The 27,467-nt window shown below is 44.4% G+C and overlaps 1 long non-coding RNA gene across 1 annotated transcript; it reads left to right on the top strand.

The window, feature by feature from the left end:
• Window positions 1–1,291: 1,291 nt before the first annotated feature.
• LOC144291191 (uncharacterized) lies at window positions 1,292–27,467 on the top strand. The gene is made up of 4 exons (XR_013358524.1): window positions 1,292–1,481; window positions 8,974–9,021; window positions 17,561–17,657; window positions 27,306–27,467. It is a non-coding gene; the product is annotated as an uncharacterized LOC144291191 (long non-coding RNA).

Here is a 27,467-nt window from a genome sequence, read left to right on the forward strand (position 1 = left end):
CTGGAAGACATGTGTCATCTCTGTCTACTTTTCATTGGCTAATGCAAGTCATGCAGCTACTTCTGAGTTCAATAGTGCAGGGGTGGAAAAATCCTCCTGCAAGCAGGATAACCAAAGGAAGGGAAATCATAATATTTTATCATATAGATGTATAATGTACCAGCTATTTATCTTGAGTCCTACCTCTCTGTAAAGTATCTGGCATGTATTACGCATTATTGAATAAGAATACTATCATTACGCTCTCAAGTATTCTCAGGCCCCTTCTCCCAGATTGGCTTGAAGAGGTGTCAGATCCAAAAAAGTCCAATTGTGCCTTATTTAGCTCAACATCTGGAGAGACTCAGCTGTCCCACATATTTGTTCCTAAATCATTGAATTGCTCACTGAATTGGCCGCCAAGCTACCTTTTCCAGACAGGAGAAGAGGAAAAACTTACTTGCAAAGGAAAAGAGAAGGTTCCTCTTGGCCAGGCTGAGGCCTCTTTTGGAAGTCAGCCACAATAAACAGAGAAGATTTATAACAATGAGGATACCCCAAACAGTGTTAAACTGAATTTCAGGGGATCGGGAGGGCAGAACAGAAGAAACAGCTCTTGCATCAGAAGGGTGTCATCTGCTGCCATGTGATCTCTGACAAGTTTCTTTACTTCTCTGTGCCTCAGTTTCTTCATCTGTGAAAAGGGCGATGGTGATGGGAATGATGACTATTGCTCATCGAGTGGGGATGACAGTAAAATAAAATAACATATATGAGGAGTTTTATAAACTAGGAAAACTATTCCATGATGGTTTAACAAAATGGCTAAATTGAATAAAAACAGTTAAATTTAATAAAAATATGAAGTATGTCTTAATTGACAGTAAATATGGAGTTAGTTGTTGAGTCCCCAAAGCCTGAAACATATTCCCAGTTCTTAAAGATCTCCAAAGGGTTGTGAAGATGAGAAAGTTATATTATTTAGGTGTTTGATTTGCTGGAAACCATCTTCTGCAGTAGTTCAGCATTAGTCAATGCCGACTAATTTTTTTCTCTAGAAAATTAGGTGGATCTTGCAGATGCAAAGACACAGCATGGCCTCCCAGAACAAAACAAGACGTACTGAGTCTTGGGATAAGATTGAGAGATCAAAAGCCAGGTGGGCTGTTTGCTTTGTTGCTTGGGTGCCATTTGGTATCATTTCCGTATTTCACTCAGTCAGCGTTGCTCAACTTCCACCCTCTCCATCATCAAAAAGTATTTTTAGTCCCTTTCATTACAGGAAATCTTTGGCGTTGCTCTCAGGGTTGGTCAGATGAGGGAACATGAGTTTTCCATTGTTAGCACGTCTGTAAATAAGAGCTAGCAAATGCATCTTTACATCTTGGAAAGTGTATTTACTCTCATCTGAAGCTGCATCTCATATTTGACCGTTGGCGGGGACCAGAGCAAAGGTGCAAGAAGCTCCTTCACTAGTGAGAAACTGGCCAACTCTCCACCAAGTAGGTGGTTCCCGAGGAACTTTTCCCTCACCCTCTAAGACTGGGTACCCATCCTTGTTCTTGTCCCTATTATTTATATCACAAATATTTCATCATGTAGTACTTGCTCTATACCAGGCACTGTGCTCCAGGTGTGTTAACTTAATGATACTGTCACAACAATCCTATGAAGTAAGTACTTCTTGGAATCCTCTTTTCCAGAAGGAGAAATTGAGACACAAGAAGATTAAGTAGCTTCTCAGAGGTTGCCTATCTCAGATTGTTTTAAGGATTAAACGAGTTAATGATTGTAAAGTGCTTCACACAGTACCTGGCACACCACAAATGACCCACAAGTGTTGGCTAAGTAAATATGCAGAGTCTAGGACAGAGTTAGACTTCAAGGGCTGAACATGTTTGCAAGCACAGCTGGGGGCCAGAGCCTAATTTTTAACCCCCGTCTGCCTCTCCCTTACAGTGAGATCTTGGCCAAGATTGCTTAGCCCCATCAGGGCCTGTGGTCATCATCTGTTGAATGTGTCTGATGATAGAGTAGACCTTTCTTGGGTCAAAATATTGTTGCTTGTGTAACCTATAACAGAAAATTTACCATCAACAACCAAGTTTTAGAAAGAGCCTCTGGGGTGAAGGTCTGTTTGTGCCTGTTTGGGCTCTGAATTCAGAAAGGGGCATGAGATTCCCTAGAACCTCGTACCTGGAGGTGGTGATAACATTGAAGGCAGAGTTCAAGGGCATGGGAAGCCAAATTAGTGTGGAACAATCCTTAGATGTTAACTGCAATAGCATGTGAGGGTCCAGGGAGCATACATTTTGTCTCTTGAGGCAGAGCTGACACTGGAAGATGCTGGTGAGGTGGATGGACTGGGTGGAAAAGTGGGGAGGAAGTTGATGAGGGAGAGCCAACCACTAGAGTGGCATAAGTATGGATTCATCCATCATCGCCCATCTCTTGAGTGTGACATAGGCTATTACAATTCCCCATGACAACAGTACATTGAGTCCACCCAGCCCTTCTACCATTTTAGAGTGACCCCCTTCCCACCCTCCTACATTGGACAGGCGGCTGAAGGGAGGCTCCGAAAGGTTAAGTGGCTCTCTCTCCTTCTCCCCACTTTGAAGTTGGGGAGTATTCTGAGTTTCTCATACAGGCTTCTTCTCAGCTCTCCACAGATTCACGTGACATGAACTTTTCCATTTCCCTTCTGGTTTTGGAAAAACTTCTCACTTCCTTCTTCAACCTGACTCTACAATTATCAGCTCTTCTCAAAGCACTTCCACCGCAGGGGCTCATGGGGGAGGATGTGTCCCCCACTGCCCGTGTTTCCACAGAGAGAGGGGGAGCTTCCGCTCCACTCTCAGGAGAGAAATCGATGACAGACACACTTCCTTCACCCTCCACTCTTCCTTTTTTCTTCCTGGAAACGGAAGTAACTTTCTCTGGCTGGTGAGACTGGGGAAGGGTCCTCTCCTGAGGAGTGGAGGAGGATAGCAACCTTTATTCCAGATCTCTGGAAGCAGCATCCTCGGCTCCTGTTGGTTAGGGCTCTGGTCAATCTTCTGGGAGATAGCTTATCCCAAAGTCTTCAATAAGGGAAAGGGATATTCCTTTTCCCTGATTGAATAGGACATTCAGGATATTCAGAATTTCAACAGGGTCTTAGAAGCCTCCACATTCTCCAGCCCGCCTGCCAGAAACAATGCTGCTTTCACTATTCTGACTGAGTTCTTTGTCTCTCTCTCATTTGGATCCCCACCCAGAGAGGGGCCAGCTTGTGGTTAATTGTCACAATTATTGTCTGCAACCGCCGAGGTCTTGGTTTCCACATGGGGTAGCATTCTTCTTCTCTTTGGGTACCATTGTGTGTGTGTGCACGTGTGCTTGATGATCATCTTTCCCCTGATTTTTAATAGCAGTCCTTAAGGAATATGCAATTCTATTGAATTCCTTTGTCCTGTCCATAATAATTTACTAGTCTATTTAGTTGGCAAACGTCTAATGGATATTTGCATTGCACCTGGTTTTGTGCAAGAGGCCAGGGATACAAAGATGAAAGGATGCATTCCCTTCTCTGGACCTATCAAGCCGGTGGGGAGACAAACATGCAAATAGGCAAATCTAAAACTCTGCAAAAGTTGCTATAGTGGAAACATACTGAGAGTAGCAGAAGTGTAAAATGAATGTCAACAAGGAGGGTGGTGAAGAAGAGGGAGCTCTAAAGCAGGGAGATGAAAGATGAGGAGTTGGCCAGGGGGCCAAGTGAAGAGAGGGTCTCCTTTCAGGTAAAGAATAATGGGGGCACAAGGAAGAATGGGGAGGTCAGGAGCCACAAGTAGTTGTCCACAACTAGATTTAGAGTGCCAGGTGGGAGTTCCAAGGAGCTGCAGGGAGAGGATGGGGCCAGTTCATTGGGCCCCACTGTGCCCTGCCAAGGACTTGAACTTTATCATGTGGAGGAGGGTTTCTCAAACTTCATTGATGATAAGTATCACTTGGTGGACACTTGCTTAGAATTTGAATGCCCCAGACTCACTCCTGTTGGAGGACCTTAGGATCAGACTAACAAGCACCCTAGTGACTCTTAGAATCAGACACACTTTGGAAACACTGCTGAATCATGGGGTTTGAAGCCAAGAGGACAGCCATGGAGAGCATTGACTTTTTCTGACATCAGTCTGTTATGTGGAAGATGCATTGGAGGCAGGGTGGCAAAATTGGACGGCTGGTGACAGGTGAGATCATGAGAACCCAATGGGAGGAGGTGCAATGGGTGGGAGTTGAGGAGGACTTCCCAGTAGCAATGTCCCAGATGCACCCACCTTCCTCTCACTTGAGCAAAGAAAAATATCTTCTTGATATTATATAACTTATCTGCTATGGGCTGAATCACGTCTCCCCTCCACACTCCAAATCGATAACCTTAAGCTTTAATCTCCAAAGTGATGATATTTGCAGGTCAGGAGGGTAGGGCCCTCATGATGGGATTAGTTCCTTTTTAAGAACAGATACCAGAGAGCTTGCTCTGAGGACAGAATGAAAAGGCAGCTAACTTTCTGCAAGCTAGAGCCTGATGATATGGGCGTCCTGATACGTAGTTCTGATGTTTAAGCCACCCACTCTGTGGTATTTTGTATAACAGCCTGAGATAACTAATATATTATTTAATCTCCCTTATTAGCTCCCTACCCCTCTGGGTAGCAGGAAATATATTTAGAAAAAAAATCTAGTAATTTACCTATGATTCACCAAAATTCCTTGCAGTCAAGGGGTCACTCTCCTCTTATCTTGACCTTTCAGCAGCATCCAGGGGAGTGGGCCATGCCCTTTACCTGAAAACACTTTTTTTTCTTGCATTCTGTGATGCTGCATCCTGTGAGCTATCTACTCATGCCCACCGTGGCCACTCCATCTCTATCTTTGGTTGAATCCTCCTCCTATGTTTCACTTTGACTTTTAAAATCTGTCTTGGATCCCTTTTTCTATCACATCTTTTCCTGGTGACCTCACTAGTATTTGCTTTAAATTCTATCTAAATGTTGAGGCTTTCCAAACCTATTTCTCCATCACTGGCTTTTCCCAAACACTCCGGATTCTTAGTCAACTGCCTCCTTAGTGTCTTCCCCTGCATGCTTAGCAAACCCAGTCCTCACTCCTTCAACCAGCTGTCTCTCCATCTTGGTAAAAGGTGCTACTATTTTCCCAGTTGCTCAAGTAAAAATCTAGGTGGTTTCCTTGATTCCACTCTCTCCCTTAAATTCCATATCAAATCCATCAAGAAATTCTAGAGACTACTTCTGAATATTCTTCTCTCCGTGTCCTAAATCAGTGATTCTCAAACTCGAGTGTACAACAAATTATCTGGATGCCTTATTTTTTTTAAATATTTTTAATTTATTTATTCATGAGAGACACAGAGAGAGAGGCAGAGACACAGGCAGAGGGAGAAGCAGGCTCCCTGTGGGGAGCCTGATGTGGGATTTGATCCCAGGACCCTGGGATCACAGCTGAGCCAAAGGCAGACGCTCAACCACTGAGCCACCCAGGGTGCCCCTGGATGCCTTATTAAAATCAAAATGCCGGGCCTCACTCATCCTCAGAGCTTCTGAATCACTAAGTTCAGGGTGGGGCCTGAAACGTACATTTCTTTCAAAAATTTCAGAAGATGCTCTAGTCATGAACTGTACTTTGAGAACCATCATCCTATAACGTCATCAACTTATCAAGTCTCGTATTATTCCTCCCCTGGACTACCATAACATTGTCCTCATTTGGAAACATTCTTTTTCATGGATTTTTTTTTCATGCTTTCTTACTTTCTAGTACTTTTTTAAAAAATATCATTTTAATATTTCAGAAAATTCCGGCCTTGGGAGTTTCACTCTCTAAAGTCAGAATGTCGAAAACTCAAGTTCCTAGCTTCCTTTGCAACTAGGATGTAAGCTGGTGACCCAGGCTTTGCTGTTCGGAGACTTTGATTCAGTGCTGAGCAGCTTGAAAAAGGAAGGTCTGTGTAATCTCTTTTATTTTTGGAAACAGCAAAAGACAACTGACTTGGGGGCCTCAAAGAGTGCCACGGTTGAGTTCCATACAAAGAAGTAGCACCAGTTGGGCATCAGCTGCAGGGCTTCCCTCCTTGCAGTTTTCGGAATTGTTCCCGGGCCCTCAACCCCCGAGTCTTGTTTTATGGGCCCTCCGAAAAAAATCTGTGAGCCCAATGCCTTTTAAAATAAAATCCTTCAGAAGAGATTAATTTATTTGATTGAATATTTAATTAAAATACTTACAGAAAATGAAAATAAGTTTCTTTCTGCTAAACCAGCCGGGGTCAGCTTTGCTATTTGCAACTGAGAACTCCAAGTGATAAACCCTTTTGGAATCCATTCTCTGCTCAGTAGATTTCGCACACAGATCTGATTCAGTCACACACCCTGTCCTCACCTTATTTCTCAAAGCCCTCTGGGACCAGGCATCTTCCCATGGCTCTTGCCCACTCCGGCCGACACTTACCAGCCATTGTTTATTTTCTCAAACAAGCAAGCTTGTGACCACCAAAGGGCCTTTGCACATGCCCATGCTTCAGCCTGGTGGGTGCTCCCTTAGGATCTTCACATGACTGACTTTTTGTTAGTTATTCAGAACTCAAGTTTCCTGATAGAAATGAACATCTCAGCAGAAAACTCTTTTCTAACTATGCAGTCTAACGGGGCTAACACGCAACGTATCATAGTAGTTTTGTCTACTGCAGAGCACTCGTCACTCTAGTGTTTCTCTTATTTGTTAATGAGTTTACTGTGTGGCTCCTGAAGAAGACAAACTGTGAGAGCAGGAGTTGTGTGTAAGATTTTCTCCTTTGGTTTATTGCTTGGTTTTTCATTTTTCTTAATGTTGTCTTGGGAAATACAAAAGTTTTTGATTTCTTAATGTTGTCTTAGGAAATACAAAATATTTTATTTATTTATTTGAGAGAGAACACACACACACACACACACACACACACACACGAGTGGGAAGGGGTAGAGGGGGAGGGAGAGGGAGAAAGAATCTGAAGCAGACTTGCACTGAGCACCCCACAACTGTGAGATCATGACCTGAGCTGAAACCAAGAGTTGAGGCCGGCCTACTGAGCCACCCATGAGCCCCAGGAAGCACAAAACCTTTCAAGTTTGATGATGTCTGATTTATCAATTTGTTCTTTCATGGATCATACTTGTGGTGTCATATCTATGAAATCCTTGCCTAACCTAAGGTCTTAAAGATTTTCTCTGTGTTACCTTCTAAGTGTCTTATTGTTTTAGCCCTTGTACTTAAGTCCATGATCAATTCGAGTTCAGGTCTGTGTATAGTGTAAGGGTGTAATTGATCTTTTTGCCTGTGCCCCTCCAGTTGTCCCAGCACTGTTTGTTCCAAAGGCTGTCCTTTTTCCAAAGAATTGTGTTGGCACCTTTGCTGAAAATCAATTGACCATCGATGTAAGAAGAAATTAAAGATTTATTTCTGGACCTTCAGTTCTATCCCATTGATCTGCATTTGTAGATCAAATGTTACAATTTGCTTTTGTAGCATTTGTCTCTTGAATCTTTCTAGAATTTATTTTGATTCATGGCATGAGGTTAGGGCCAGAATGGAGCTTCCCCCCTCAAAATAGCTAACAAATATCCTGGCATTGTTTCTCGAATCATCCTTTCCTTCTCCATTGATTGGCCATGTTTATTAAATGGTTAAAAGACATTTTTATAAAAACCTCCTCCATGTTACTCTGACTCATTCCATTTCGCCCCGTCCAGCATTTTAGAAGCCCCTAATCCTCTATTCTGTTTAACCAAATGACAAAAATTGTCCCTACTTCAAAAGAGCTTATGTTGGCAAATAGGAAGAGGACGTTGACACATGTTAGAATAATAAACACGGAACAGATATTTGCATTGGGCCTCACAGAGGGTTAGTGCATTTGTGGAACAGCAACCGAACTGAAGGCATTCTCAGGGGAGTTTTGTGTTTACTTTGGGTGGGGTCGTGGACAAGTCACCCAGCCCCTGCTCAGATTGTTCCTACCCGTTTGTTTGACCCTACCTTACTCTTTTGGGTGGTGGTTGTGGGGTTTTAGAACATCAAACAAGTATGAAATTCTACAGGAAGACTCTACCCATCTCAACATGGCTTAAAAATTCAACATTTTTCTCAATGAAGACACATGAGACGTATTTGTAAAACTTCCAGAAAATCTAAGGCTGAGAGGAGCAGCTTGTAGGACAGGTGATCCATTTAAGGTTCAGTGGGTCTGGACAGGCTGGAAAGCACTGTTGAAACCAAAAAGATAAAATGAAATTCAGAAAAATGTAAACTACTGCATTTTGCCTGAAAAGAAAAAAAAATCAATACCAGAGTGCAAGAGGTTTAGTAAAAAGAATGAAATTTTAGTTTGCCTGGAAAGTTGATGTGGATGTATTGATTCAAGCCTGTTCTGTTTGCAAGGAACAGTGACATACATTTTTCTCAGGACACACAGAGAGGAGTTAAGGAATCACAGGGAGGGGACGTGGGGGGAAAGTTTCAACTGCAGCCTACACAGGCTTCTCCAGTCTGGTCACCCAGCCTAGCCAAAGGAGCTGCATCTTGCTTGGGGTTGGGCCAGAGGCAAGACCATCGCTGCCACCGCCACTAACAACAAAACAAAACAAAAAATATTTTTTATTACCTTTAAAAAAAAAGATTTTATTTATTTATTCACAAGAGACTCATAGAGACAGGCCGAGACACAGGCAGAGGGAGAAGCAGGCTCCCTGCGGGGAGCTCGATGTAAGACTCGATCCTGGGACTCGGAGATCATGCCCTAAGCCAAAGGCAGATGCTCAACCTCTGAGCCACCAGGCATCTCAAAAAACAAAAAATATTTAAGAACACCTAAAACGTGTCCAGATTTCCCAAGTCATCAGGAACTGGGATCTTGGTAGCTCAGCCTAAGAATTAACTTGTTTTATTCCTTTTACATTTCAGCTGTGGCCTTGCCTGTCCCGAGACTGAGGATGTTGGCTGCTTTAGAAGGTAGGGGACATAGAAATAAATGACGGAATTTTTTTCTCTTCCTTCACATTCTTTCTCTCTATAAAGAAATTAGAGCAAATAAGCCATGGGCAATTTTGTTTAAATATTGAGATGCATTTTGCAACTTGTTTCTACCTGTTACGGCAGGAATTAATAAAAAATTCAAACCACACGAGAACTTTATGGATACCTTGTGTACTCAAATACATTTTAAAAAGTTGTATACATACTGTATGATACCCTTTCGAAACCTAACGGATAATAAAAAGTTTATCTTTTCATTAAATACTGTCATGCAATGGTGGCCTTTGAATCTTTTTGGTAGCGAATTATTTAAAAAAATAAAATGTGAAATCTTAATGGTTATCTCCGGCTGGGGAACAAATCACCTTAGATTTAGCAGCTTACAAAAATGACAATCACTTATTCATTCATGATTCTGTAATTTCTACAGGCTCAGCAAGGATAATTTAATCATCTCTGCTCTGTGTGCTTGATGTGATGGCTCCATCCCAGGGGCCCTAGGAGCCACTTCCAAGGTGGCTTCACTCCTGTGGGGGCACAAATCATGTAGGGCCCTGAAAGTCCCTTAACTGGAAGGGCTTTGGCTTTTGCTTTTTGTGAGATGGAAAGCCAGCAGGAGACTTGGGGCCAAACAGCGACATGATATAAATCAGGTAAATCAAGGTTCACATGATTAGCTTGGCTGCTCTGTTGCATATAAATTAAAAGAGGGGGAGGACCAGTTAGGAAGCAACTGGGGACAAATAATGGTGGTTTGGACAAATGAGGCAGCAAGGGGAGCCGATAAGATTGGACCTGGATTAATATTCATCCCTGATTCCTAAAACTTCCATTTTGGCATTATTATGATATACGAACTTACTTTTAGTGTAGGGTTTGAGGTAGTCATCAATTAGATAAAGATTTCTTGAATGCTTATTCTTCATCTCATGCTTTCACGGTGTAGAAAACCCAGTGGCAACTCAAGAAGTAGCTGTGGTTTGGGCGTGAACAATTGACTTAGCTCAGGTAATTGAGCACCTGCTGGCAAAGAACCTAGTCCTGGTCCCATCCTCTGATGGAGATGCGACCCAGATGGATGCTTCGTAAATTAGATCCCTTCAATGGGAGAGCCAGCTCTACCCAGCCCCAACTGGAATGTACTCTTGCAGGGGGTAGAAATTGTATCTCAGTGGCCTTTGTGAGTGACCACCTTCCCCTCACAGCTGGTCAGTGATGGCCCAACAAACCCAGATCGAAACGAATCACATTCCATCAGCCTTCATGCTAGTTGGAGCCATGTAGAGTGAAATTCCTGAGAACAGACCCTATTCTTGGAGGCCCCTGAGTGCAGCCATAGCCTCCTGGGCTCCATTTGGCATTTTTTCTGTTCTTTTTCCTCTTTGGGGAGCCCCAGTGTTCTGCAGTTGTGACATCAGCCGGTGCCCCAGCTGCCAGATGAGCAGAACAAAAGATGTGACTCGGTGACTATTCACATCTGTACTTCTCACAAGCAAACAGAACAGATGCCCTTAGCAACGGGGCTCTCCAGCTCAGGGCAGGGGAAATGCACCCCGAAGGGGGAAGTTTCCCTCCTAAGAGCTGATAGAGCCACTTAGCGCTGGCAAGGAACATCATGAAACAAAACATTAAACTTTGATGAACAGCAAAGCCTTGGAGGTTTAAGCTGCAAGTCCACAGAGATGTCCTAATCTATATAAACACCCTGCATGCAAATTCCGGCAGGGCTTTGGGCCTTATTTGGATGGTGTTTTTCACTTCCTACCTCAGAAGACAGGGCTCTGAAGGCAAAAGGAGATGCTGTGGTTTTCTTATGAACCCGAACTCGAGTGTAGGGAGCACTTCTTAGGAATTCCTGGCCTCGGCCAGCTCCCATCCTTGGCCCCGTGCCCCCGCCTGGCTCTCTTGCATCCATGCTCGTGGTTTCTTCCTCATCTCAGGAGTGAGTCAGCCTTTCACTGAGTGCCCTCCCTACCCCTGGCCCGGGTCATCTTCCCTCCTGAAGGCTTTCAGGCCAGGGCCCAGCTGAGTGACACAGCCCAGAGTTGGTAGAAGGACAACCACTCAGTGAAAACAGTTGCAAGGTGAACTGGTTCTCTACTGTGGATCAGACACATGCTCCTAGGCCTTACCCTTTCATGGGACTCTCGCGACCCTCCAGGATCTCCGTGGTATTACCAGCCCTGTTTTGCAGACACGATGACTGTAGAGGCTCATGGCCATAAAGTCAGTTGCCCTGGTTGCACAGGTATCGGTGGCAAAGCCAAGACTTGCCCCAGGCAGTCTGGTTCCCAAATGTGGATTCCTAACCATCATCCTCCATCTTGCCTGGCATCTCATTTGGGGGATGGTAAGGAGAGATGAACTGCTTAGACATGGCAAGGAGGAAGAAAGCTGAGCTTTCCCCCTCTCCATTGTAATTCACTCTGCCGTCTTCAAATATTGCAAACTTTTTTTTTGTTTGTTTTTGTTGTTGTTTGTGGAGGGGAGTAGCACTTCAGTTTCTCTATGTGGCTCTATTTCTGGCTCTAGGGATAGCACAAGATGCTGGTGACTACTACATGACCAAGTCAGGCCAATCGGAGCACTGAGGGCTTCTGTTTCAACCTGCAGCGAAGCAGTCTCACTTGTTTCTCTGTAATGGTGAGTCAGGGAGGAGGCAGCCTCTGCCGCTATTGGCAGCCATCTTGTGACTGTGAGTATAGTTCCAGTCTGAGAATGGAGTCAACAGGCAGCGTAGAGCCAAGTCGAGAGAGTGACACCAGAGCCTGACCTCATCCTTTGAGCATCTGAACCAAGCCATGCACTCTCCAGTTATGTGTGCTCATAAAATCTTATTTTTGCTGATGTCTGTTTGGGTCGGGCTTACTCTTACTTGTAACCAAAAGAATCCTGGTGGATACATTAAGCCTTCAGCAAAAGTGTGGTCTATGTCACAGTCTGCTGTAACCGGGTCATTAAGGAGGCCGCGAGTCTATGTGGGGAGCTCAGGGGCTTGGGCAGAGCCACAGCAGCTTCAGATGTGGACCAGAGCTACTTGTGCGGCCTTTACCAAGTACCATTTCAAGTGCCTTTGTTCATATTAGCTAATTTAACTTACCATTATCTCCATTTTTTAAAAATATGGGAGACTCAGAATTCCAAAGGCATGAGAGAAGCTGGAGAACAGATCCAAATTCACACAGCTTCAGAACTAGGAGTGTGGTAGTGCCAGCTCCAAATGCTGCAGTCTTGCTCTGGGCATGCTCTCAGTGTTGTGCTCCACCGGCCTCTCAGGACCAATGGCAAAGGAGCAGAGGCTCCAAGTGCATTCACAGGACGAAAGAACATTCTTGTAGCAGACAGTCTCTTTTAAAAAAATTCTTTACTTTAAAACATGAAATACAGAAACATGAGGGAAAATTCAAGGGCATTTGTTAAGGAAATTCTGAACCACCCAGCTAGAGACTAAGACTCTTATCCTTTTGGTTTTCCCTTACTGATCCACCCATGACATTAAAGGAGAATAGAAAACAGAGGGTCACGGACAGGCACCAGCTTGGCCAGCTCTGTGCAGAGCTACTGTTCTCCAGAGTCCATCTACCTGTCTCTTGTCTCTAGGGTCTGCTCTTCCCAGACCCTGGCAGTGAACCACCGAGCCCTCCCCAGTAAGGCCTGTTTGCCTCAATTTCAGAGGGAGCCTCCCCTACAGCTGGAGGAAAGGTCTTGGCCCAACCCTCTGGCAACCTGGCCTCACTGAAGCTCTGATTCTCTGCATCTCCAGTTAGTAGATGCTATGTGCTGAGTGAATAGAGGGGGTGAGCATAGGGCCCCTGCTTTGCTCACCACCACTTCCCCATGCCAACCTCCTCATTGAATCCTAGTTCCCCTTGATCCCAGTAACCAAAAAACGCCTTGTTTTGAGCTCAGCTATGTGCCAAGCACTGTCTTAAGCACTTAGCATGTACTTACTCATCTAGACAATCTTATAAGGGAGGAATTACTATTATTCCCATCTCTCAGGTGAGGAAACTGAAATCTCCAAGACACTATTTGAGGGCAAACACTGATATGTGTTGGAGCTTAAGACTCGGGAAAGGAGGGGCACCTGGGTGGCTCAGCGGTTGAGCATCTGCCTTCAGCCCAGGCCATGATCCGGGGTCCTGTGATCAAGTCCCGCGTCGGGCTCCCCAGAGGGAGCTGCTTCTCCCTCTTCCTATGTCTCTGTCTCTCTCTATTTCTCTCATGAATAAATAAATAAAATCTTAAAAAAAAAAAGACTGGGGATGGTGCTCTATCCCTCGTGGGCATACCCCTTGGGTAGTGACTATCTCCCTAACTCCCTGCTGCTGTGATGTGGTCCCTTCTCTTGGAACCACAGGTCTGGCAGTTGCCTGAATTGCCCATGAACTGGCCCAGCCCTTTAGATGCAGTGGCTTATTGATTATTGTTCCATCCTCCTCCAGGCCCACCTGCCTCTCCATCTTGGATTCAGATCGATTTCAGGTGGTCCTAGTTAACTCCAAGTACACGCCTGGCATTTAGGAAACTAAGCCTCACATTCTCTCAAATCCTGCTACCAGGAGAGGCTGTGCTGTGCACTTGAGTTCTTGTATTGCTGTCTCTGGTCAGTAAGATGGGCCTTTAGGCCTCATTTCCTCTTGTTCTTTGGGGCAGGGCTAGGGCATTGTGGAATAGGAGCAAGCAGGACTGCTTATAATCCTCTGTCCTAATGTCTATGAAATGGATTGTGGTGCTCCAGATGGGTCACTAACATGAGGTGGCCTCTGGCCCCAGCCCTGGAACTCACTCTGAACATGATGGTTTATACCCCTGGAAAGACTCAGAATTCCAGAGCGGTGATATTTCCTTGGCTGTGTTTGGTGGGGATTAGCACTCTCAGCCAACTCTTGATTATCTGTGGGAGAAGGGAGAGGATAGACCATTGACATTTCCAAATAATCCTGGAACTTATTCTGGCCAACAGCTCCAAGTGTCCCCTGTGTTGGATCTCTTTCCAGAGCATCTACCGAGAAGTCAGATCTATGGACTTGGCTTTCAAATCCTCCCCACTTTTCTTCTGTCTTCTGTTTTGCCTTTGTTTTTTTTTTTTTTCTCTGTGAGAGAAAAGCCTCCAGCACTGGATAAGGAAAGAGAAGAGCAGCAAGAGGATTGATGTAGCAAAGTACTCTGTGTAAATAATGGAAAATCCAACTCAAGCCGGCTTAAATAGTACAAGACATTTATTTTGTTATATGAATAACTAAAAAGTCTGCTGGTTAGGATGACATCAGGTAGAGTTAGCTCCAGCAACTGAGATTGCCAGTGCCATGTTTCTCTCCTTCTACCTCCACAGTGTGGGCTTCATCCTTAGATTTTACAAGGCTGTTCCCTGGCAGTTCTAGGCCCTCACCTCATGCCAGCAAATAGTTATGAAATGTCAGACCTCACGTCCTGAGAGGTAAGATATCCTGTCTTTTGGTAGCTCCTAAATGTGAGGAATATCACTCTTTCATTGGCCTACACTGACTTACATGCTCTTCCCTTAACCAATTATTGTGTGTGATAGGAGGTTTATCCTTATTGACTTATGCTAGTTGGAATCCATCCCTGGAGATGGGGTAGGGTCAATCCCATCCAACATACACATACTGAGTGCCCAAAGAGAAATCAGGGTACTGTTGACAGGAGGAGGACCAGATGCTGGGGGAAGCAATAGGTCAACATCCACCATACTTCTATGATCCACATACCATAATGCTCATGGCACCTAGGGGACAGTTACATCTGATAGTGAAATGGAGTACACACTTTTCAAAGCCCTTTTCTCTCTCTTTTCCTTTATTAGATCTTCAGGAAAAACTGTGCATCAATTGCAATGGCCACACATGATTTTCCATGTTTTATAAATAAAACAAAGAGGCTTAGAGAGGTACAGTGGCTTGCTCAAGGTCACTGGCCATACTTGGCAAACCTAGGCTTGAACCATGCCCTCTCTCTCCATCACACTGTGGGCAGAAGTTAGCAGTTGGCAGAGCAGGGTGAGCTCACTGGACAGTGTCATCGCTGCCTCCCTAAAGATGGATTTGGTTAGAGTAAAGAAAGGTTTAAGGTCTATAGACTGGTAGTTCAGACACAAAGATTACTAGACTATGTGGGGTGGGACTAGTAGAGAGTCTAGAACAGAAAGGGTGGGCATTACTCAGTGTTCTTCAGAGAAACACAACCAATAGAAAGTTGATTGATAGATTGTAGGAATTAGCTCACACAGTTATGGAGGCTGAGAAGTCCCACGATCTGCCATCGGGAGGCCAGAGAACCAGGAAAAGGTGGCGGTATAATTCAGTCTGAGCCTGAGGGCCTGAGAATCAGGGGTTGATGGTGCAAGTACTGGTCCGAGTCCGAAAACCTGGGAACCAGGAGCTCCAATGGCTGAGGGCAGGAGAACATGGGTGTCTTAGCTCAAGCGGAGAGAAAGAATTTGCCCTTCCTCCACTTTTTTGTTCTATTTAGGCCCTTAACAGATGGATGATGCCCACCTTCATAGGTAAGGTGATCTTTCCTCAGTCTACCAATTTGAATGCAAAATGTTTCCAGAAGCACCTCCATAGACACACTCAAAAATAATATTTTATTAGCTGTCTGGGTGTCTCTTAGTCCATCACAGAGTGAGTCAGGACACATGCATTAAAGTTGGGGGACAAAATGTCCCTCAAATTGTGTATGTCACTGAAGGTAAAACTAGGGTGAAAAGAAGATTCCAGGGACTTATGAAAGAAAAGAGACTTATAGGGAGAAGCCTGTGCCTTCTCCAGCCAGCCGGCCCACCCAACCCCACAGTCACTCCCTGCTGTCCTACCTGCTTCTCCAGCTGCCCTCATGGGGCAACCTCACCTCGGTAATCAAATGGAGAGGCCTCTGAAGGCAGAACTTCTCTCTTCCACCTCTCTTCTGACCCCATTTGTCAGGCTTCTACTGGACAGACAGATCTGTTATTTTGGAGGTTTTATTTAGTTCTAAAAGTGACTTTTGAAGATGTTTACATGATACGGAGACTGTAGAATGTAGGCTTCGGTGTCTCAAGTATTTGGATTGGAGTTTGAAGTCTACTTCTTAGTGACCGTGTGACCTTGAGCAAATGACTTTATATTCCTGAGGTTGAACTTTTTCATCTACGAAATGAGTGAATAAAAGTCTCAGACCTTCAGGGTCACTGGGGTAAGGCAAATGCAGAAGTTAAACAGTGCTCAATGAATAGATTAATATGTGAAAAGTGCTTAGAGTAGTTCCTGCCACCAAAGAGGTGGTAAAAAAAAAAAAATTACAATGTTTTGAAGCTCCCAATATGACTGATTTTTCTTTTCCATCTAAGTAATCTAAATTTTTGACATGACTGACCACCAGCAAGGTGCTGCCAGCGGCAATCCAGAGTGAAAGCATGCCCTGGGAGAGCAGGCTGCTTTCATTCAGTGTCTACTGCCCTCTGGATTTGTTACCCACCCCCCTGCAGCTCCTTGCTTCTGGGTCACTTGAGGGGGACGTCCCTCCAGTTTCCTAACCATGGCAGCAGGTATGGAGGCTGGGGGTGTGGGAGTGAACAAGAAATGAGTTGAGGGACAGGTCTGGGTGGCAGTGTGGGCAACATGGTTGGTTGGTGTGAGAGAAGAGGAGCAGGAAGCCAGGATATGGTGACTTGGGAAAGAAGGGATCCTTTCGGCGTCTTGGATTGTGAAGCTGGGTGCGTCGCTGACCTGCTTTCCCCAACAGAGCAGCAGCCAAGTTGGCCCTGAAGGAGAGACACCCAGCACACCTGGGGCCTATCTCCTCAGTTCCCATAGCTTAGAGGCACTTCTCCATCAGAGCCTGAGGTGACCTTTGTGTGTGACCCATGAAGGTTAGCACCACAGGTCCTCACTATTTGGGGCTCTTTCCTCGTGGCTAAAGTTAGCTCCCCCTTCTTAAGGCTTCTGCCAAAGAGGACTGCTAAATTCTGAATGTTTGTGTCTCTCTTCCCAAATTTGTATGTTGAAACCTAACCCCAGTGAGATGGTATTTGGAGGTGTGGTCTTCAGGAAGTGACTAGGGTATGAGAGTGCAACCCTCATGAATGAGATTAGTGCCCTTATGAAAGACACCCAAGATAGTGCCCTTGGCCCTCCCACTGTGGGAGGACATGGGGAAGAGACACCATTTATGAACCAGGAATTGGGCCTTCAGCAGACACCATATCTGTCAGCACCCTGATCTTGGACTTCCCAGCTTTCAAAACTCCGAGAAATAAGTTTTGGTTGTTTATAAGCCACTCAGTCCATGGTATTCTGTGATAGCAGCCCAAATGGACTTAAATAAGGTTGGAAGGAAAGACATTTGGAGAAGCATAGAAGAAGTGAGCTGGCAAGAGCCTGGGCCCGAGGTCAAATCTCAGCCCTTCTGCTTGCAGCATTTGTGACTTTGGGGAACTGCCTAACCCACCTGAACCTCAGTTTCCTCATCTGTAAAATAAGGACTGCTAATATTTGCACTCTCTGCCTTGCAGGGTTGTGTCCACCGCTGCCTATAACGGAAGTGCGTGAATTGTCCTCAGCTTCCTCATCTGTAAAATGGGGTTACGAAGCCTCCTGCAGAGGGTTGTGGTAAGGCTTAAATGCTATGAGGGATGCAAATTACTCACCACAAGGTAGCTCTCAGGATTACTAAACTCCAAGGTGCTTTTATATCCTGGGTTAAGGAAGAAGTCCTATCGCCTTTCATTGACTGAGAGCAACTTAGACATGAAACTAGGCTACATGTGGGGGGCAGTGAGGGTGCTGAGGGGAACAGGTGCCTTTACTGCACCCACAGGGCCCCAACAGTAGAATTAACGAAGCAGGAGGAGTGGTTGGGAGTTTCAAGGAGGAAATGCAGTGAGGAATGAGGCAGACAAAGGCCCATCCTGTTGACCTCAGGAAGCGTAGTGGTGGCACTTGAACTGCAGAAGAATTGCTGTACCAAGGCCCGCTGCAAACCTGGCTTGGGTTGCCATTCCTCCTGGGGAGTTTTGCTGAGCTGAGGATGCTTCATGCCAAGTAGACTAGGGATTCCAAAGGATCTTGGCAAAGATCCTTGTTAAAATGTACATTTCTGCCCTCTCTCCCCAATCAGAATGGACTAGAAAGGTTCTGGGAACCTGTATTTGCAGGGAACACCCCAGACAGGTCTTCTGGCTTGAGAAGCATGGACCAAAAGGACAAAAATAAAACATTATACTAGGGATCCCTGGGTGGTGCAGTGGTTTAGCGCCTGCCTTTGGCCTGGGGCGCGATCCTGGAGACCCGGGATCGAATCCCACGTCGGGCTCCCTGCATGGAGCCTGCTTCTCCCTCTGCCTGTGTCTCTGCCTCTCTCTCTCTCTCTCTGTGACTATCATGAATAAATAAATAAAATCTTAAAAAAAAAAACATTATACTAAACACTAAATTCTCTTTACACTCTTTCCATAAAGCAATCCTTTGTTCTCAGGGCTGGCTTCATAGGTATGGGGGGTTCTATGTTTAGAGGTTTAATGCTCTGCTGTGGCCATCTTGAAATTCTTAATGTTTGAACAAGGGGGGCCCACATTTTCATTTTGCACTAGGCTTCACAAATTATGTAGCAGGTCCTGTTCACAATATAGATGAAAATTACAGAAAAGATGGACTTGCCTAAGGCTACATAGCCAAGTTGTAGAAGTGGGTTTGGAATCTTGGTGTATCTGATTCCAAAGCTTTGCTACCCCATGACTTTAAGGCTCAAAAGAATGGAAGGACTCTAATAATAGAGTTTCAATTTCTGCCACCTTATTAGGTCTTAGGCTGGGGGGACCCTTCTCTGGGCACCCTCAAACTATATAGGTAGGTTTCCATCTATGCTCTTGCCCATAAAGATAAGGCGAATGTATAAACTCACTTAACTTCAGGGTAGGGATGATTCTTTGTAACTTCAGGCAGACAGCCCCTGTTGGAGAAATGTGGAGAATCCTTCTCTTCCCTGCCTCTCATGTTAGCTTTACTATACAGTGAGGATATGGCAATAGGGTGGAATGAAAAGTGGACAGGATCTAGAGCCAGAAGGTGGGAGTCCAAAGCCAGCAATGACACTCACTAATTGAACAGCACAGAGTAATGGGTCTCTTGAACAATGAGCATCAGTTTTTTTCAAAACCTTGAATGCCCAAGGTTGTGGTGAAAATGAAATGGTTAGGGGTAGAGGAAACAACGTATAAAGGGTCATATAAGCTCTGGGACATTCATGACTCGGAAGGTTGGTTGGTGCATGCATAAGGAAATGGTTTGGCTGGAGTGAAGGACGCCCGGGTCATGAAGAGGGAAGTTTTGCCTCAGGGTAGGCACCTCTGGTGTCCCTCAGGTGGAACTGGGGCTCATTGGTGGTCTGGAATGGGAGCTCGGTGGCAGATTAGGGGTGCCACAGGGATTGGAACTCTATGTTCTAGTTGCTCAAAGCTGATCTGTCACAAAGGGAGGCCGAACTACCAATAATTATAGTAAAACCCACCTACGATGGGGTGGGACACAGAGAGCTCCGTTGAGAGAGAGGTGTTTGGAGTGTCAGCATATTTTGTGTTAGGTAAGAACCCAATCCCTTCTTGCATCAGAGCCCGGGATGGGGGACAGCAGTTTGAGAATCAAGGAGAAGCAGAAAATAGCCCCTGGAGAAGGAGGTTTGCTATACATCAGAGACAGTGTTTTGTTTGGTTTTTAAAGCAGGATGTTGCTCCTAAATCTTTGCTTTTAAGACTATGGGGCTAAGATAAGTCAGTCCTCGGGGACTACAGATAGCAAGGAGCCAGGGGCTCACTGGAACAAGGACTCTGAGGCTCTGAGGCAGAGAGAGGTGGGGGACAGGGTGAGGGCAGATGGTCAGAGTGGCTCTCCGTCTGCACAGACAAGAGTGAGTCTCTAGAGGCCTCAAACCCGCTCTGTGGGAAAGGTGGCCAATGTGAAAGCTCCATGTTGAGAGGCAGGTGCCAAGGGTTGGTTAAGAAGGAACAACAGGTCAGCACAGCCTGGGGTGGATGAGCGCTCACAAATTAGGCTTCCGATACAAGAGATGTGAAATAGCTGTGTACTCTACTTGATGCTAGAGAGAAGTTGACTTTACTGCTTCTCAAACTGGGGTCCAAGGGTCCTTGAGTGTCTGGAGATGAATCTTGGGAGTCCATGGACTTTTCGAGGATATTTACATTTTAGGTTTTCATATTGATGACATCCTAAAAAAAAAGTCAGTCTAAACATAATCTGGGTCATCTGGGTCAGCGGATTTCAATCCCCCCCCCTTTTTTTTTTGGCATCCACTCACACAGGAATCCATTTTACATGATGACCTGGTTTCCAGTATGAATATGAATACACTGATATTCATACTCACATAAACAGAGCGGCTGGGCGGCCTGTCTAGGGCAGTGCAGCTGCACCAGTTGTGAAAATAATAGGAACATTCCAGGCCACTTGGTAAATAGCTCTATAACCTTTCAAGTGTCACCACTACTACCTCTCTGATGGTGTTGGTTCCCTCTCTAGGATCCTCCCCCACCCAGGATGCAACAACCAGCAGAGGTGAGAAGAGGGGGGGAGTACAGTTTCCTGTGATTGCTGTGACAAATGGCCACAAACTGGTAGTCTAAACACCAGACATTTATTCTCTCACTTCTGGATGCCAGAAGTCTGAAATCGGTTTCACTGGGTCAAAACCAAGGTATTACAGAGCCGTGCTTCTATCTGTGTCAGATCTCCCTCTGCCTTTCTCTTATAAGAACACCTGTGATTACATAGTGTGGCCCACACAGATAACCCAGGATAATCTAGCCATCTCAACACCCTAAACTTAATCACACCTGCAAAGATTCTTTTTTCCTTCTAATGTAACATTCTCGGGTTCCAGGGATCAGGACCTGCAATTGCTGGGGATCATTATGCAGCCTACTACAGTGAGCTTGGAGGGCCCCTGCTCCAGAGATGGTGCACCTGCACTTCTTTGGATTGGTCGCCTCTGTGTGCACATGTATGAAACAATTTTCTGTATACAATACTTATTGACACCATATGACAAATTTTGAGAGTTTTTCTTTTCTATATCTTTTTTTTTTAATAAGTGCTTGTTTCAGTACACTAAATTGACCCACTGTTGGGTTGTGACCCAGTTTGAAAAACACTGCAATAACTTATAACCTAATAACTTAGTGATGCCACACTTCCATTCTCTATATTTGTGTCAATGGCACTAAACCTATATTATTGCAGGTTAATGAGAAAAGAACAAGAATAGAGAGAGCTTTAATATGTACATGATGTAGTATAGGACTGACATAAAAACAGACACAAAGACCAATGAACAGAATAAGAGCCCAGAAATAAATCCAAGCATATATGATCAACTAATTTTTGACAAGGGCAACAGGGATACATAATGGCACTGGGAAAATAGGACATTCACATGCAGAAGAATGAAACTGGACCTTTGTCTTACACCATATATAAAAATAAATTCAAAATGGATTAAGGCCTAGACTTGAAACTGTATAACTCTTAGAAGAAAACATAGGGGAAAAACTCCTTGATATCAGCCTTCACAATGATTTTTAAAATAAGACACCAAAAGCTTGGGTGCCAAAACCAGAAATAAATAAGTGAGGCCACATCAAACAGAAAAGCTTCTGCACAGAAAGAAAAAAAAATATCAACAAAATGAATAAGCAACCTACAAATTGGGAGAAAATATGTACAAACCACACATCAGTTAAGAAGTTAATATCCAAATTATATAAGGAACTGCTACAGCTCAACAGCAAAAACCAAACAAACAAAAAACCCAAACAACCCGATTTCAAAATGTGCAAAAGGCCTAAATAAACATTTTTCTGAAGAAGACATACAACTGGCTGGCCAGCAGTTATATGAAAATGTGTTCAATATCACTGATCATCAGAGAAATGCAAATCAAAACCACAGTGAGATATCACCTCACACCTGTTAGAATGGTTATCTTAAAAAACAAAACAAAACAAAAAAAGAGATAAGTATAGGTGAGGATACGGAGAAAAGGAGCCTTTGTACATTTTTGATGGGAACACAAATTGGTACAGCCAATATTATATCTATGAAGTTTTCTCAGAAAACTAAAAATAGAATTACTATTTGATCTAATGAAACTTCTGAGTATATACCTAAGGGAAGTGAAATTAGTCCTTCAAAGAGATACCTGTGCTCTTGTATTTATTGCAGCATTATTCACAATAGCTAAGATATGGAAACAATTTAAAATTCCATTGATGAATAAATGGATAAGTAAATTGTGATATATGTACACACATACACAATGGAAAATTATTCATCCTTAAAAAAGGAGATCCTGCCATTTGCAACAAGTTGAATGAATGGAGGACATTACACTAGGTGAAATAAGCTGCACACAAAACGAAGAAAACCTGCATGATTTCACTTATATACGGAATCTAAAAAAGCCCATCCACAGAAGCAGAGAGAATGGTGGTTATCAAGGATGGGCAATGGGGAAATGTTGGTCAAAGAGTACAAAGTTAGAGTTAGGTAGGATGAATAAACCTAGAGCTGTACTGTGCAGCATGATGACTATTATTAACAAAATGCCTTGGGGTTGTGAATTTGAGCCCCATGTTCAGTGTAGAGATTACTTAAGTAAATAAAACTTAAAAAACAACAACAACAACAAAAAAAAACCATTTTAAACCTGTAGGTTTTTTGATTATTTTATTTTATTTTATTTATTTTATTTTTTTTAAAGGTTTTATTTATCCATTCATGCGGGACAGAGAGGCAGAGACACAGGCAGAGGGAGAAGCAGGCTCCATGCAGGGAGCCCGATGTGGGACTCGATCCTGGGACTCTAGGATCATGCTCTGAGCCCAAGGCAGATGCTCAACCGCTGAGCCACCCAGGCTGCCCATTTTTTGATTATTTTAAAATAATCTTTCTGCCTCGAATGTTAAAGATAGAAAAATTAAATTAAAATTAAAAAAAAGATAGAAAAATTATGTGGTACCCAAATAGAAACCCTCCATCTCAGTCAAGGCCAGGTGGGGAACCCCTGTGAGTGAAGGGACTGGTTGCCACTACACTGATGCTAGTTCCTCAGCAGCTCCACTTTGAGCCTAAGCCAATTTGAGTATTTCTAAGTAGGCCAGTCTTACAATATCATCACGATATTTCTAAGAGTTGGAAGGGCCAGTCAGTTTATAAAAACCCAACCTGTTGGTTTTTCAGGAGAGAAAAATCAGGCCCCAAAAGGTAAGTTAATCAAGGTCACTGGAGTTCATGATGAAACAAAAACTTTAATTCAGACAATAATCCTGACTTCCAGTGTAGACCTCTTTCCACAGAAACTTGATTCCCCTTCCATGTAATGTTTGTATTTTACAAAATGCCCACTATATTAAATACAAACACAAAACCAGTGTGTAGCTACTCTGAGGTCCTTTTAGGGTACATGCATTCATTAGATAGTTTTGGATACAAATATTCTTAGGACCCTTTGAAATGACTTACCAAAAGGAAGGCCAACAAGCAAAACACAATCTGACCACTCGCTGGTTATTAATTCACTTCATTTTCTCTGAGCCTCCATTTCCTCATCTGCAACATGAAACGACGGCCCTGTGCTCGATGTCCTCATTGGACTAATACGAAGCTGAACTGAGATGATGTATGTGAAAGAACTTGGTGTTAATATAGTGTAGAGCATTTTCAGACATCACCTTATAAGATGCCAGTGAAATCATCAGAACATAGACTAATAGAGTCATTGAAATGGAGGGAATGGCTGGGCTCAAGTCCGCTTACGAGATGTGTAATTCCAAGCAGAGTAACATCACGTCTGGGTCTCTATTTCCTCGTTTGAGAAATGGGGATAGTAATAGTGTTTATCTTATAGGGCTTTTATGAGGATTATATGGATTAATTCCTATAAACCACTGTGTGGCACATAGTAAGTACTCAATAAGAGTTAGCTATTATTATTATCTTGCAGACTTGCTGATGGTGATGTCTTTTTCACTGTTGTAGAGGTCTTCTCACTGTTGTACTCGTGTGAAGCTTTAAAAGTCAGCAAACTTAGTGCCTCTGGAAACCATAGATGGGAACCTCTACACCTCTCCTGGGAATCCTTCCATTATTAGCATTCTAGTAGGAAAAGCAGAGCTGCCTACCAGAGCCAAGTTGGCAACCGAAGCAACCTGCTACCCCCACTTCCCAAGGCCCAGTTTACATCAGTGGGAGCTTGACAGCACGAGAAGGGACCCGTGTTGGCTTTGACCTGGCTGCTGGAGTAGAGCGAAGGGCAGCAGGGGCCTCAGGCAAAGCCGCCCCTTGTGAGGATTCTGGCAGAGTATACAAGTCAAACAGGATCAGGGTGGGGCATGATTTGGCCCAGAGAACCCATTGGCACCAGCTCGTGAAAGGTGGGAACAGGGAGTGCCCCAGATGATTCAATGGGTGGCATGTTTCCCTCTGCACAGCTGCCAAAAATGCCTCTCAGGCACTGGCTAAGAGGCAGCGAGTACAAGGGTGGCTGGAAGGCCAACCCCTTCAGGGCCACTCCAGTTTCTCTCACACCTCTGCGCCTTCACAATGATGATTTTCTCTGCTTGGAATATCTTCCTCTCCCTACCACCTGGACAAAAACCTAGGCCCTAGCTCATTTTTCAGGTCCTACTTCAAGACTGTGGGCAAAAGTTTCTGGGCTCTACTAGGCAGAGCGAGGTGTTTTGGACCCCTCACAAACCATATGTATCCCACCCACTGTTCCCTTAAACACTCCTTCTTATATATGTACATTGTAATGCTCGACCCACTATCGCACGTTACAATTGTTTGCTGGTATGTGGTCATGCCAATGGGGATGCTCACCGACGAGATTTCCTCTAGCTTTGACCTTGTCAAAGTGGTGAGTCTAGAAGGACATGATTATTTTTTCCCCTTTTAACTTTTTATTTTTATTTTTTTAAGATTTTATTTATTCATTCATGAGATACACACACACAAACACACACACACACACACACACACACACACACACACAGAGGCAGAGACACAGGCAGAGGGAGAAGCAGGCTCCATGCAGGGAGCCCGATGTAGGACTTGATCCCGGGTCTCCAGGATCACGCCCTGGGCTGAAGGTGGCACTAAACTGCTGAGCCACCCGGGCTGCCCTAACTTTTTATTTTGAAAGAATTTCAATCTTACAGAAAAATTGAAGAAAAAAAACAAAGCACAGAAGTTCCCCACATACCCTTCACGAGGGGCATGGTTCTACCATACAATCCTACCATAGCTGAATGGCCAAGGGGAGCCAGTCCCTAGATGGTGATGTGGGCCAGGTTAAACCAGACTCTCACAGTCAGGGATTTGGACTGGGAGAGTCTCCAGCAATGAGCAGTAGTAACTGAAGCTGAAAGGTCATGACATACAGAGAACCTGTGGTGGACGGTGTGATGTGCTGCCCAGATCCCATTCAGAAATGAAGGATCTATTCCCTCAGCTGCTGATGGCACTGCCAGCAGACAACCCTCGATTGTCAGCTTTTCGGGAGAATTGTCTCTACTGAAGACTCCCCCTTCTCCCCACCTAAGCATGTGTCCTTCCCAGGGAAGCCCATTTCCAATGGTTGCTTGGGAAAATTTGGAATATCATCTCAGCTTCAGAGTGATTTAGTTGGCTGAGGCTTTTGTCAATACTACGATGACCAAGAATCCCAGTTTGCCTGGTATAGTGGCAGTTGCAGGGACAAAAGCTAAAATCTGGGAAGTCCCTAGCAAATGAGTAGGTCATGCAAGTCAAGACAGCACTGCGGCTCAACTGCTCTCCCCATTTATTTCTATCAGTGTCTTTTTCCTTCTGCAGGTGGGAATCCCAAAAGTACTCCCTAATAAACCTCTGGCCTGCTAATCACCATCTCAGGGTCTGCTTCCCAGGGGACCCAAACTATGACCCTGGAGAAGCGATGATGTAAAAATTTAAATTATAAGGCATTGGAAGCTCTAAATAAGCAGGAACTATAAGGTAGAGAAAAGCTATGTTATAGGGAGCCCAGAACTCAGTTGGGGATGGAAGTGAAAGAAGCTGACGATAGTAGTTATGTCAATAGCAGCTCTGGGCTGAGGGTTCTAGAACTATTTTGGGTCTCTAGTAAATAGATCTTCTTCATTCTTTTCTAACTTTTATCATAAACTTAAATATTTTGCTCATCAGTTCAATGTTACATTTTTTTTTTTTTTACTAGAATATGAGTTCCATAAGATTTTGGACAAGGGTCTATAGTATTTGAGACCCGTAACTATCCTTTAAGATCATGCTTCATGAAGGCTTCTGTAATGGCATCTGTCTTAAATTTAGGCACCTCCACTTCCCATATTGCTCTCTGTGTTTCTACAGCAAACTCTCCACTTATTTGAGATGGTTTGGGTAGGTTCCCATCTTTGTATCCAAAATATTAACACTTCTGCATCAGCAAGGGATTTGGTTGGTTGTTGTCCACAGAAACCAATTCTGGAAATCTTAAGGGAAAGAAATAAACTTACTGGAACAATATGAGGGGGTTCTCAAGATCAAAGAAAGACAACGGCTAGAGAATGGGCAAGAACCAGAGGTTCTGGGATCCCTGGGTGGCGCAGCGATTTGGTGCCTGCCTTTGGCCCAGGGCGCGATCCTGGAGACCCGGGATCGAATCCCACGTCGGGTTCCCGGCATGGAGCCTGCTTGCTTCTCCCTCTGCCTGTGTCTCTGCCTCTCCCTCTCTGTTTATCATAAATAAATAAATAAATCTTTAAAAAAAAAAAAAAAGAACCAGAGGTTCTGCCACTAACATCATGATGATTAGAACCTCCAGCCATACTCAAGGTTCTTATAACACCATCAAAATTCCTCGTCCTGGGAGAGCCTCTGGTTGGCTGATCCTAGTCATATGCTCACCTGGAGCTGCACCAGGAATGGAAAAGGAAGAGAGAGAGGAGCAGCTAGCAATTTTGACTTCTGTGGTGTGAGAGTGTACTGACTATCTCAAACACACAGTGTGGGGGATTTCCCAAACGAGGGAGTGATATGCTAAGAGGAAGTTGGGGTTAAGGGCTGGAAGCCAAAAAACAACAGATGTCCACTTCAGTGTCCATCTCCCTTATAGGCTAGAAGCAGGGACTATGAATTTTCATCTTTGTATCCTAGATGCCTAGTGCCTGGTACTCAGTAGGTGCTTAATAGATTTTTTTTTTTTTTTTTAAGAAATTGCAGGTTAGGGGATTCCTGGATGGCGCAGCGGTTTGGCGCCTGCCTTTGGCCCAGGGCACGATCCTGGAGACCCGGGATCGAATCCCACGTCGGGCTCCTGGTGCATGGAGCCTGCTTCTCCCTCTGCCTGTGTCTCTGCCTCTCTCTCTCTGTGTG

This window comes from Canis aureus, chromosome 2, assembly GCF_053574225.1.
Source record: "Canis aureus isolate CA01 chromosome 2, VMU_Caureus_v.1.0, whole genome shotgun sequence".
NCBI classification, from domain to species: Eukaryota; Metazoa; Chordata; class Mammalia; order Carnivora; family Canidae; genus Canis; species Canis aureus.